Raw genomic sequence first — 11,481 nt, 5'->3', positions numbered from 1 at the left:
TCTGGAACGTAACAGTTCAAGAGCAGCTTCGTAATTATTTTCGATGAGAGCGAAACCAGAAATAGCTTTGGCGGCTGAGCCACCAAGAAAGCTTTTTAAGTAAATTAATTTTTCTATTTTTGATAAATTCTGATTTTTATCAATCGCATTTTCGAACTGACCTATGAATTCTAACCAATCCGAAGAATCACCATAAAATTTAGAGATCGTTAATTTTGGAAGACGAGTGAATTTGTGACTTTCATTTTGGGATTCTGTAACGGTTTCATTAGAAATGTCTCTATTTGCATTGTCCGAATTTTCCAACTTATTCAACTCCTTCAACTTTTTCTTTCCTCTAAACTGCCACACTTGAATTTTCTCTTCATATTCTAAAGCGGATGAGATTTTAAGTTCAAATTCGTCTTCTCCGACTTTTAATTCTCGTTCTATTTCAGCGTCTAAATTGCTCAAGGATTTTGATTTTTCGTTTAACTGGTCTAAAATTTCTTCTAATACATTTACATTTATACTACTATCATCTTTATTCAGTTCGGTTTCAATTTTCTTTAATATCTTGGACACTCCGGTCCTCAATACCTTTCGTTTCGATTTCAGTTTAGCAATAAGATCTTCCATATTATATAAAAATAGAAAATACAGGCTTACCTTGGCTGTCTTCGCATAAAATGATATCCAAAATTAAAAAACACAAACTTCTAAATTGGCCAAAGGTTCTCGGCACCGATGCGCCATAATGCGAAAGGTGGTTCTAATTCTAAATGAAGTGAAATACTTCAACAATCTACAAAAATAATCATTTTATTTACAAAGCAACTTGGATTGCCTCGAAGGTTCACTGCTCACTAACTACGTCGCAAACTAAAAACTAACATTCTTTTTCAGAAACGAAGCGCCCTCTAACGGCGATACATAAATCATTTGGGGGATTTTTCCACACCTGGTATGTCAAATTTGTTTCGCGTTACTTTCGGAATGTGAAAGTATGCCACACATCCAAACTTTTTTAAATAGTTTAATTTGGGTTTTTTACCAGTCCAAATTTCTAAAGGAATTTTTTCTTTTCCTTTTCGGGGTGTTAAATTTGATACTTGAGTACTAAAATTAATTGCTTCTGCCCAGAATTTTACCAGAAGCTCACTCTCATGTAGTAATGCCCTAGCTCTTTCTAAAAGAACTCTGTTTGCCCGTTCATCTTTCCCATTACTCTCACTGTTATACGGAATTGGTTTTTCACGAAAAATACCTGAATTAACAAGATAATTATCTAATTGTTGATTTACAAATTCTAAACCATTGTCTGTTCTCAAACGTTTAATTCTTTTACCAGTTAAATTTTCATACTTAGCTTTAAATTTACAAAATGCGTCAAATACTTCACTTTTACTTTTAAGAAAATAAGTAAAATACATTCCAGAAAAATCATCCACTAAGATCATAAAATATTTAGACCCACCAATTGATTCAGTTTGAACAGGGCCACATAGATCCGAATGAATTAATTCTAAAATTTCTGAACTCTGGTTAATGTCAATATTTGGATAACTTTTTCTAGTTATTTTACTTATGTCACAAGTTTCACACTTAAAATCACTTACATCATTAATATCAATGTATTCTTTCATTTTAAGCATATATTTTGGATTTAAATGGCACAATCTACTATGCCAAAGTTTATAATTATTATCAGTACAATCATTAGCAATGCAAGATTCAGAATTATAATATGGTTCTAAATTAACTTCAAGCCTACCGTTATTCTTAAATGCTTTAAAAATCAATTCATTAAACCTACTAAAAACTAACACAGAATTATTCCTTGATTCAACTTTACTTCCTTTATCCATTAAGGCAGTGAGTGACAATAAGTTATTTCTTAAATCAGGAATATAACTAACATTACTAATAGTTAAATTAATAAAACTAGAATTCTTTGTATTTATAGTTTTTGCTTTAACAGTACCAATACAATAAATATTTTTGAATGTTTTCCTGCCTGGTAAATTTCCCTCACCTCTGGTGTAATATTCTGAAACCAAAAGAAGTCTTTTGCCATGTGTCCAGTTGTACCACTATCCAACAACCAAATTTTATCACATTCATCATTTTTTCCACGCGTAAGTTGAAGAGCAAAATCACTTTCATCAGAATGAGATGAAACGTTCACACTCGTAGGTTTTCTTTCCTTGTTACCTTTGGATAACTCACTTTTTGGATTCTTGTTTCTGTAATAGCAGTCCTTCGAGATGTGATCAGGCCGTCGGCAAATGTAACAAATTCTTGACTTATAGTTTTTATTCCTTCTTGATATGAACGCCTCTGCGTTGTTTCCATCAGGTCGTTTCCCATTCGTTGAATTGTGAACAGACTTTTTCTCACGGAGTATTTCGAGTACTTCATCAATTGTTTTTTTCACGCTGAGTCTTTACAATTTCCCTAATTCGAGAGAATTTTCCACGAAGTCCACGGACTGTGTAAAACACCAGTTCCCGAGAAGATACATCTAGGCCTAGCGAGTGGCACTTAGTTGCTATTCCTCTCGCTCTTGCGATATAATCATTAGCCAACTCATGCAACTTCATTTCTAAATTTTTTAGCTCATTACCAGCATCTATTTTTCGATCTTCGGCTTGTCCCGTAAATGTTGACTTTATTTTTTCCCAAAGAATTTTTGCATTCTCTTCTGTGGAGAACTGCAGCGCCTGTTGATCCGATAGTGAAAGTTTTACATATGCTACGGCGTCAGCCTTTTTTCATTCCACAATCTTTCATCTTTCTCGTCTAAATTTTCTGGTTTTACTGTCGAAATTACCGAGCCAAGTCTTTTCAGTGATAAGGCAGCTTTAATTTTCAGTGCCCAAATAAAATAGTTCTCTCCAGTTAATTCGGGAACGTTCCACTTCTCCATTTTTTGCTTCCACTAAGACACTTTCGGTTTCGACTTGGTATTTTATATCCAATTCTTCTTGACAAAACCACGAAGCTGCTACCATTTGTTGTTCAGAGGCCAATATTTAAAGAAGCCATCGATTTAGGACAACACACTTTATTCACACGAATAATGAATAAAAAGATCACACAGGAAATCATATTGACCATCACACAGCAAATAACATCTCACCATCTCCATACGCTCTAAGCTCGAATGACGGATGTGTCGGTAGAAGAGACAGCTGCGCCATCATAATTAATACGCATGCGCATAAGAAAAAAACTTTCGCTCGCCTCTACCCAACAGAAACATACTTCTTAAATAACAAAGATATGGAAATTTTTAACAGAAAACGATAAATATCAAAATCGAAACTGACATTTGATTCATAAAAAAGAATAACTTATTATGATAGTAAATAAAATTTACTGACTGAAGCAAAAAATTCTATAAGCTGCATTAAAATTTCGCCACAGTTTATATCAAGCTGTGTATCTAAGCATTTTAGAAAATGAGAGACGCGAAGAACCTATTCTAATTAAATTTAACATATATACAGCAAGTATTATTACTAGTAATATGATTATATTTTTAAGGGACTGAAAAATATCTTCAAATTAATCATTCATAAAAAGTACTGCAAGCCTTACAGCATGAAATCTGTAAATTAATTTTATAATTTGAGGAATAAAATACAATTATTAGTGAGCAGTATATTATAACGTTGATAATAACTCAATCCATCGCATTATAAACAAACATTTTTTCATCCGCTAGTAAGATTAGCCGCCTGACTACTCAATAAACTAACTACCAAGAACATATAGTGAATTTGAGTTTCAGAAAGCAGCGCCTCCTTTTACTCTGTATCACGTGAAGAACATCAGTAAAACAAAAAGACGAAAGTAAAAGTCAGGTGGCCACCATCAGTCGACGAAAAATGTGAGTGTCTGGTCGAAGGTCCAAATCAGTGAACTGAAAATTCTAGTATAAGTAAAAAATGTTAAAGATGGAGCATGTCAGATGGATATTTGTGCTTTTCTCTGGGAAATGGAGAACATTTAACAGCGTTGATGCAGTTGCTAGGATGAGTGAGGACTGAATAGAAGAAATTTCTGGCAAGTTTTTGAATATAATCTTGAATTGTATCTACTTTGAGATCTTGGTGAATATACGAATTTGAAATGAACTGTGTTGTATTTTATATGTGTTGGGTATGTGCTCAGTGATGATTACAAGATGTACACAAACATCGTTTATTCTACATTACTCGTCTACTATTCTATATTACAGTTATGATTAAAGATAATAATAGATACAGTTACAGTTACATATATAACATCTCCCTTTTTTATAAAAAATAATAATAATAGTAAAATTAAACATATTCTTTTAAATAATAAGGTTTCTTAACAGTTCTACCAGATCGAATGACGTAGTTATGTCCATTTGAAAAATTTGATGATACTATACCTCTTTCACTATTTGGTGACACAACACTTCTGTTAGATTTTGAAGGACTTACAGGCACATCTAAATTTGTAGTGCTCCTACTATTTTCATGTATCTCGTGTTCATCTATAACTTCATTCTCATAGTTGTTTTGTATTGCAAACTCTTCCTGATTAGTTCCTTTAAGAGGTCTCTTCTGTTCCTTTCTACAATTCTTCCATCTGTTCTTATAATTCTATATGAACGTGGTCTTTCTGCTTCTTCTATAATTTTCCCTCTTTCATTTAGTTTTTTCCTTTTCTCTTTTATGTAAACAGGATCTCCTGTTTTCAGTGGTTTTAACGGTCTTGCATTCCTATCATAATAACTTTTTTGTAAGGTTTCTCTCTTCAGTAAATGTTGTTTATGGTCTTCATATCGTTTAGCTTGGACAAAATTCTCTTTTATAGGCATCAATCCATTTACTTTTCTTCCAAACATCAATTCTGAAAGTGACTTAATTTCATCTGAAATAGGAGAGTTACGATATTCCAGTAATACTAAATATGGATCCTTGTCAACTACAGCTTTTTCTAACATTCGCTTGACAGTTTGAATATGTCTTTCAACCATTCCATTAGACTGTGGGTATTTTGGACTTGAAGTTCTGGTTTCAAAATTCCATCTTCTTGCAAAATCTTTATATTTCCTGCAATTATATTGTGGACCATTATCGGAATATACTATTTTCGGAATACCATATCTTGCAAAAATTGATTTCAATTGCTTTATGACTGCTACACTTGAAAAATCTTCCAAATGTCCAATTTCAACATATTTGCTAAAATAATCTATAACTATTAGATGATCCCTTCATTGAAAGTAAAAGAGGTCTGTTCCCAATACTTCCCATGGACCATTAGGTATTTCTTTAGATATCATTGGTTCTTTAGTATTAGCATTTTGTAAACTTAAACATGTTTAACAATTCAGTACCAAATCTTCAATTTCTTTGGACATTCCTGGCCAATATAATATTTCTCTTGCTTTGATCTTGCATTTTACTACTCCTGAATAACCATAATGAATTCTGTTTAACATATCTTTTCGTAAACTTCTTGGTACAACAACACAGGAATTTTTAAATATTAATCCATTTGCTTCTGATAATTTTCTCTAAAGTTAAAATATGGTTTTGGCAGTTCTGGAACCATACATTTTTCATCTGGCCATTCAGTTTTAATTAATTTTTTTAAACCTTGTAGTTCTTCATCTTTTCCTGTTTCCAGTTGAAAAACTTCCATTTTACCATTAGACATTGGTATACATTCTACAACCAGTCCCACATGAGCTTCTACATCTCCTTCAAGGTAATCAGATCCTTCATCAGTGAATGATCTTGATAATGCATCCGCTATAAAAAGTTCTTTTCCTGGTTTATATTTTATCTCAAACTGATATGGCTGTAATCTTATACGCATTCTTTGTAGTCTTACAGGGCATTTATTTAATGGCTTTTTGAAAATTGATTCCAGTGGTTTATGATCGCTTTCCACAGTAATATTTTTTCCAAATATATACTGGTGAAATTCCTCACACGCAAATACAATAGCTAAAGTTTCCTTTTCAATTTGAGCATAATTCTTCTGTGTATCTGTTAATGCCTTAGATGCATATGCCACTGGTAAATTATTCTGCAGTAAGACTGCTCCTAGTCCTTCTTGAGATGCATCTACAGATAAAACTACTGGCATCTTTATATCATAATACTGTAAAACTGGTTTATTTACTAAGACATCTTTTAGTCTTCTAAATGCTTTTTCATGTGCTGCATTCCAGTTCCAGATAACTTGTTTTTTCAACAAATCTCTTAAACATGATGTCAATTCTGATACATTATGTATAAATCTAGAAACATATGTAATCATTCCTAGGAAAATTTCTAATTCTTTCAAATTTTTTGGTGGTTTTATATCTAGAATATCCTTAATTTTGTCTTCATCTGGTTTTAAACCATCTTTAGAAAATATATGTCCCATATATTTCACTTCATTCAGCCCAAATTTACATTTATTTAAATTAAATTTAACATTCTTTTCTCTGGCTCTGTCCAACAACTTTTCTTTAATCTTGAATCATGTTCTTTTTTATCTTTACCCCAAACTAATAAGTCATCTATATATATTTGAACTCCTTCTAAATCACTAAAAATTTCAGAAAATCTTCTGTGGAAAAGTTCTGGTGATGAACTCAGTCCATATGGCAACCTTAAAAAACAATATCTACCAAACGGAGTGTTAAATGTAGTAAATTCACAACTTGAATCTGACAGTTAATTTGCCAAAATGCTTTGTTTGCATCTAAAATACTAAAGACCTTTGCATTTGTCATTTGAGATGAAATTTCTTCAAAGGTTGGTAAGTGATAATGTTCTCTCAGTATATTTTCGTTAAGGTGCTGAGGATCTAAACACACTCTTAAATTTCCATCCTTTTTCCTTACTACCACTAATGAATTCACAAATTCTGTTGGTTGGTTAACTTTCTTTATAATACCATCTTTTCCCATTCTTGCTAATTCTTTTTTTAATGGATTTAATAAGCTAAGTGGAATTTTCCTACAGGGTTCTATTTTACCAACAGCTCTTGGTTTTAATTTAATATGGTATGTATATCCAGTTAAATTCCCAGTTCCTTTAAACAAATCTTGATATCCTTTTAAAGATTCTGGTAACTTTTCGTTGGAATCAGGATTTAATGTACAAATCCTTTGTATTAGGTTTAATTTTTGCAATGTAGGTAAACCTAAAATAGCTGGAACAGTTTTATCACATGCTACGACTTGAAATTCTAATTCATCCTTGTGCCCTTTCGATGTTTCACATAATAATTTACATTTTCCGACTACATCAATTGTAGTACCATTGTAATTATTTAAATTGACTTTTGATTTAGTCAAACATTTCTCTCTTAAATTTAATTGTTTAAATTTAGGCAATGGTAGCACATTACACTGAGCTCCAGTATCCAACTTAACAAATAAATATTTAGATATCTTTACCTTTAGTTTTTCAAACCATTCGGTTTTATTTTTAGAAAATGGATTTGTATCTTCTACTGACCCTAAAATATATTCATTACCATTATTATGTAATTCATGCTCTAAATTATTCTGTAGAACATTAACATTTTTATAAGTGCACATTTTGGAAAAGTGATTTTTCTTTTTACAGTACAAGCAAATCTTATTATAAGCAGGACAGTTGTATAACTTATGAAAAGTTCCACATTTTCTACATGGTTTTGGATTATTGTGCTTATTTCCTTGATAGTTTGAAGAAGATTTGGTACTTTGTTGCTTTTGTTTTACATGATAGTCTTTCTATCAAGGCTGACTTTTTTCCTCTGAAGGTGGAAATTTATTACGTTTGATCGCTTCTGTTTTATTTTCTTCAGTTAAAGTTTTCAGCTGAAGTTCTGCTAATTCAGAACCTTTACGCATTTTAATACATTTCTCCAATGTTAACTGATCTGCCTTTAATAATCTATCTTTGAGATTTTTATTTAGAATTCCACTTACTATTCTATCCCTTATTAAATTATCTTTTAATTCTGCAAATCTACAGTTGCTACTTAATTTCTTTAAATCGGTTAAGAAATCATCAAACGATTCACCTACATGTTGTGTTCGACAGAAAAATATATGTCTATCAACACTTTCGTTTGCTTTCGGTATGCAAAAATTTTCGAAAGCTGCAATTACTTCGTCAACATCCTTCTTATTTTCTTCACTTAAATTAAAAGTATTAAATTTTTCAAGTGCTTCTTCACCAATAATGTGCAATAAAATAGCTACTTTAATTTCAGGTGATTTAATAATACCACCAGAAGCTAACATATAAATTTGGAATTTTTGTTTCCATTTATTCCAATTTTCGCTTAAATTTCCTTCGAAACTTAGATTACTTGGTGGCTTTAATCCATCCATATCTAATTTAGGACTTTAAATAGTTTATATATACGTATATTTAGCCACTTCCAATAAAAATAAACAACTCACTTACCAGCGATATAAGTTTCGATTTCACTGTAAACAACTTTCCATGATGTTTTTGTTTAGAACATCTAAACAAAAGCCAGAGCCCCCCACCTAGCCAGAGATCTGAACTTTCCTACATAATGTAGAATATTCCTGTATATAGTTGTATATATTGTGTATAGCTTTTATGAATACTTTTTTCATTATTTTATCGAAACTTTTATATGATATCTGATCTTGCAAACTGCACTTTTCTCACTGTAACTCTATGTCTGCAAATGTATGGTTTTGAGAGTTTGTATTCCTACAAACTCGTTCTGTCATGTAGTATATTCTCACAGTAGCTTATCATAAAAACTCATGACTGCTTTACCTTGTAGTGCTCCGTCTGCGGGGCGTCTTCTTGTCTGGCCTAATTCCTAGGCTTGCGGCATCTTGCTCGCCCCCCTTCTGCCTCACCTCATTCTCTTAACTCCTACCACGTCAGACTTCCTACCCTCATGTACCTACTGGCTCTCCTCATGAGCTGGAAACAGCCATACTTGCCATACTTGTTCGGATCGGATCGGATCTGATTAAGTGATTAGCTATAACGTTTTGATGATAAATCTGAAATTACATGTTATTATTTATTTACTTATTTAAATTTGGTATGTGTATGTTAAAGTGAAAAATATTATTCAGGAGTTTCTCACATACTATTTTTAAGGCAATATGGCGGAGATTAAATATAATTATGTTTTATTATTAAAACTATTAACTTTTTAATTAAAAAACACTTGATTTTTTTAAAAGTTTTTCCTTTAGTTCCTTTTTAGTTTAGGAATATTAATACAATTAAGCACAATGAAACTTGGTTAAGAGGTATTTTATTTTATACTTTACACTGAGCTTATTATCAAAGTTTAAACATATTTCCCATTGAAAGCTTTTTTGAATGTAATTAAATTTTGACGATTTTCTAGAGATATTTTCTATTAGATTTTCGAATAAATTAAATTAAATTTCTGAATAAATTATCATTTGACACCCTGTCAGAAAATGAATTCCAAGTGTAACCCCCCTCTTTAACTGCTTTTTCACTCAGCTGGCAAAAGAAAAGGAACGCAATGGTTTTCCGCTTGAATAGCCAGCGGCCAGTTAGAAAACTGTATGACAAAAGCCCACAAGACGAATGCCCACTTAAAAACAGCAGACATTTTCAGGAAATCCAAAATAGCTATGACTTCCTGAAGAGTAAAAAGATGTTTCTACAACTTGACACTCGAGAATAAAATACGATCTGTGTGTGAAAAATTTTACGAGTACTAATTATTATGATTAAAAATTAAATTTCAAGTGGGGATGAAATTAATTTATGTAAAATCCAACTCGTCAAAATTTAACTAGATTATTTGAAACCGTGCTTTTAATTCACCATTAAAACACTATTTGTGATAGCGCACACAAATGTTTCTTAATCATAATAAAATACGGTACTTTTATTTTTTTCGTTGAAACGAAAGTTCGGCTTTAACTCTCCATATTAAATTCATTACATGCAAAATTTTCTGCAGTGTTAAATTATTCATAAATTATTCTCTGTATATGATGAAAATTTACATACATTTTATACTGCTTATAATTTTGTAGAATTATAGAAGCCAGTGTGGCCAGTATTCCTTTCACCTCCCTTTGTCGGTCTTATATGAGGACACTTCCACTGGTGGCGTAAATATAATAAGAAAGTTATACGTACATGTATATGTTTTTAATAACATTATTCTGAATGACTCTCTGTTCTATATACATTTAGGATTTTAATTCAGCCGGAGCCCAAAATGAAATGTGTTCCGCTACTTAAATTTATTGTTCAACTATTTGTTATTAGTTTAATTTATTTTTTATTAATTAATTTATTATTATTTTTTTTATTATAATATTAATTTTAACGCAGCATATATATCGGTGTGGGTTTTTGTTAGTGTGGGCTTTTATCAGCGTGCTCTTATATCTATGTGGGCTTTCATCGGTGTGGGTATTAGTCGCGTGAGCAATTATCCCAGTGGGCTCTTTTTGTGGGCTTTTGTCGCATGCGCTTTCGTCCAGTGGGCTTTTGTCTGGTCACCAGTTCCAACACCGACTCTACTACAAGCCAGATGGCGGTTTTGTGACGTCACAAGTTGTGGTCATCGGGGATTTGATGCGTCGTCCGTTGTAACGAACGAAGCGTGCTTGTTGCTATCGCTATGTTACAGTGTCCTTTTGTTGACATATTTGTTGGTCGATTCCGACTTAATTTTGACAAATATGGGTGGATGTGTTGCATCAAATTGTTCCAATCATTCAAAAAATAAGTTTAGGACGTTTCGCCAAAAATGAAGAAAATGGATAATTAATTATCGTCAAAATCAATGGATTCCGGTCTCAAAAGCATGTTTTTGAGGTAAGTTCAGCTTCGAATTTTCTCATAGAATGTTAGAATAAATTACTCTTCGTATTTCTTTAAAACGTGCATTTTCGTTTAACTATCATTTATTAATGATCAAATGATTTTATAAATACAAAATAAACTGCGGAATGTGTGTGTGTTTGTGCAATAAATTATAGCCGATACTGTTTGTGATGTTTCTTTTATTATCGTTTGTAAAATTGTACACTACATTTCATGTAAATTTTGTGCTTGGTTAGAAATGTGATATGACTTTTCGTGTTTCAATTTTACTCTACGATTGGTAATTTAAAGTCGCATGCTATATTTTGATGTATTGTCACCAAACCTGTTGGTTTGCACCTTTGTTAAAAATTGGATACATAGTTATGATCTAAATTATAAATTATTTAGGTTTTTCGTTATATTAGGATAAATAAATTGTGTATTTGTCTAGGCATTTTGAAGAAGTATTAATTTAAATATTTTATGCATCATTTTGATCCTATTATCATGCTTTTATGTTATAGTAAACCTTCATGTTGTATTTCTAACTATAGTTACTTTAAATTTATTTTCAATGTGTGAACAGGAAATATGTTTTAATTAGCAGTATTAATTAATTAATTTTGAAAATTTAGGGGGGATTTAAAAGTCCTCCTGAAATTTT

This window comes from Stegodyphus dumicola, chromosome 10 (genome assembly GCF_044657685.1).
Source record: "Stegodyphus dumicola isolate Sdum_Otavi_A_Nest chromosome 10, ASM4465768v1".
NCBI lineage: Eukaryota > Metazoa > Arthropoda > Arachnida > Araneae > Eresidae > Stegodyphus > Stegodyphus dumicola.
This window is presented reverse-complemented; position numbering follows the sequence as displayed.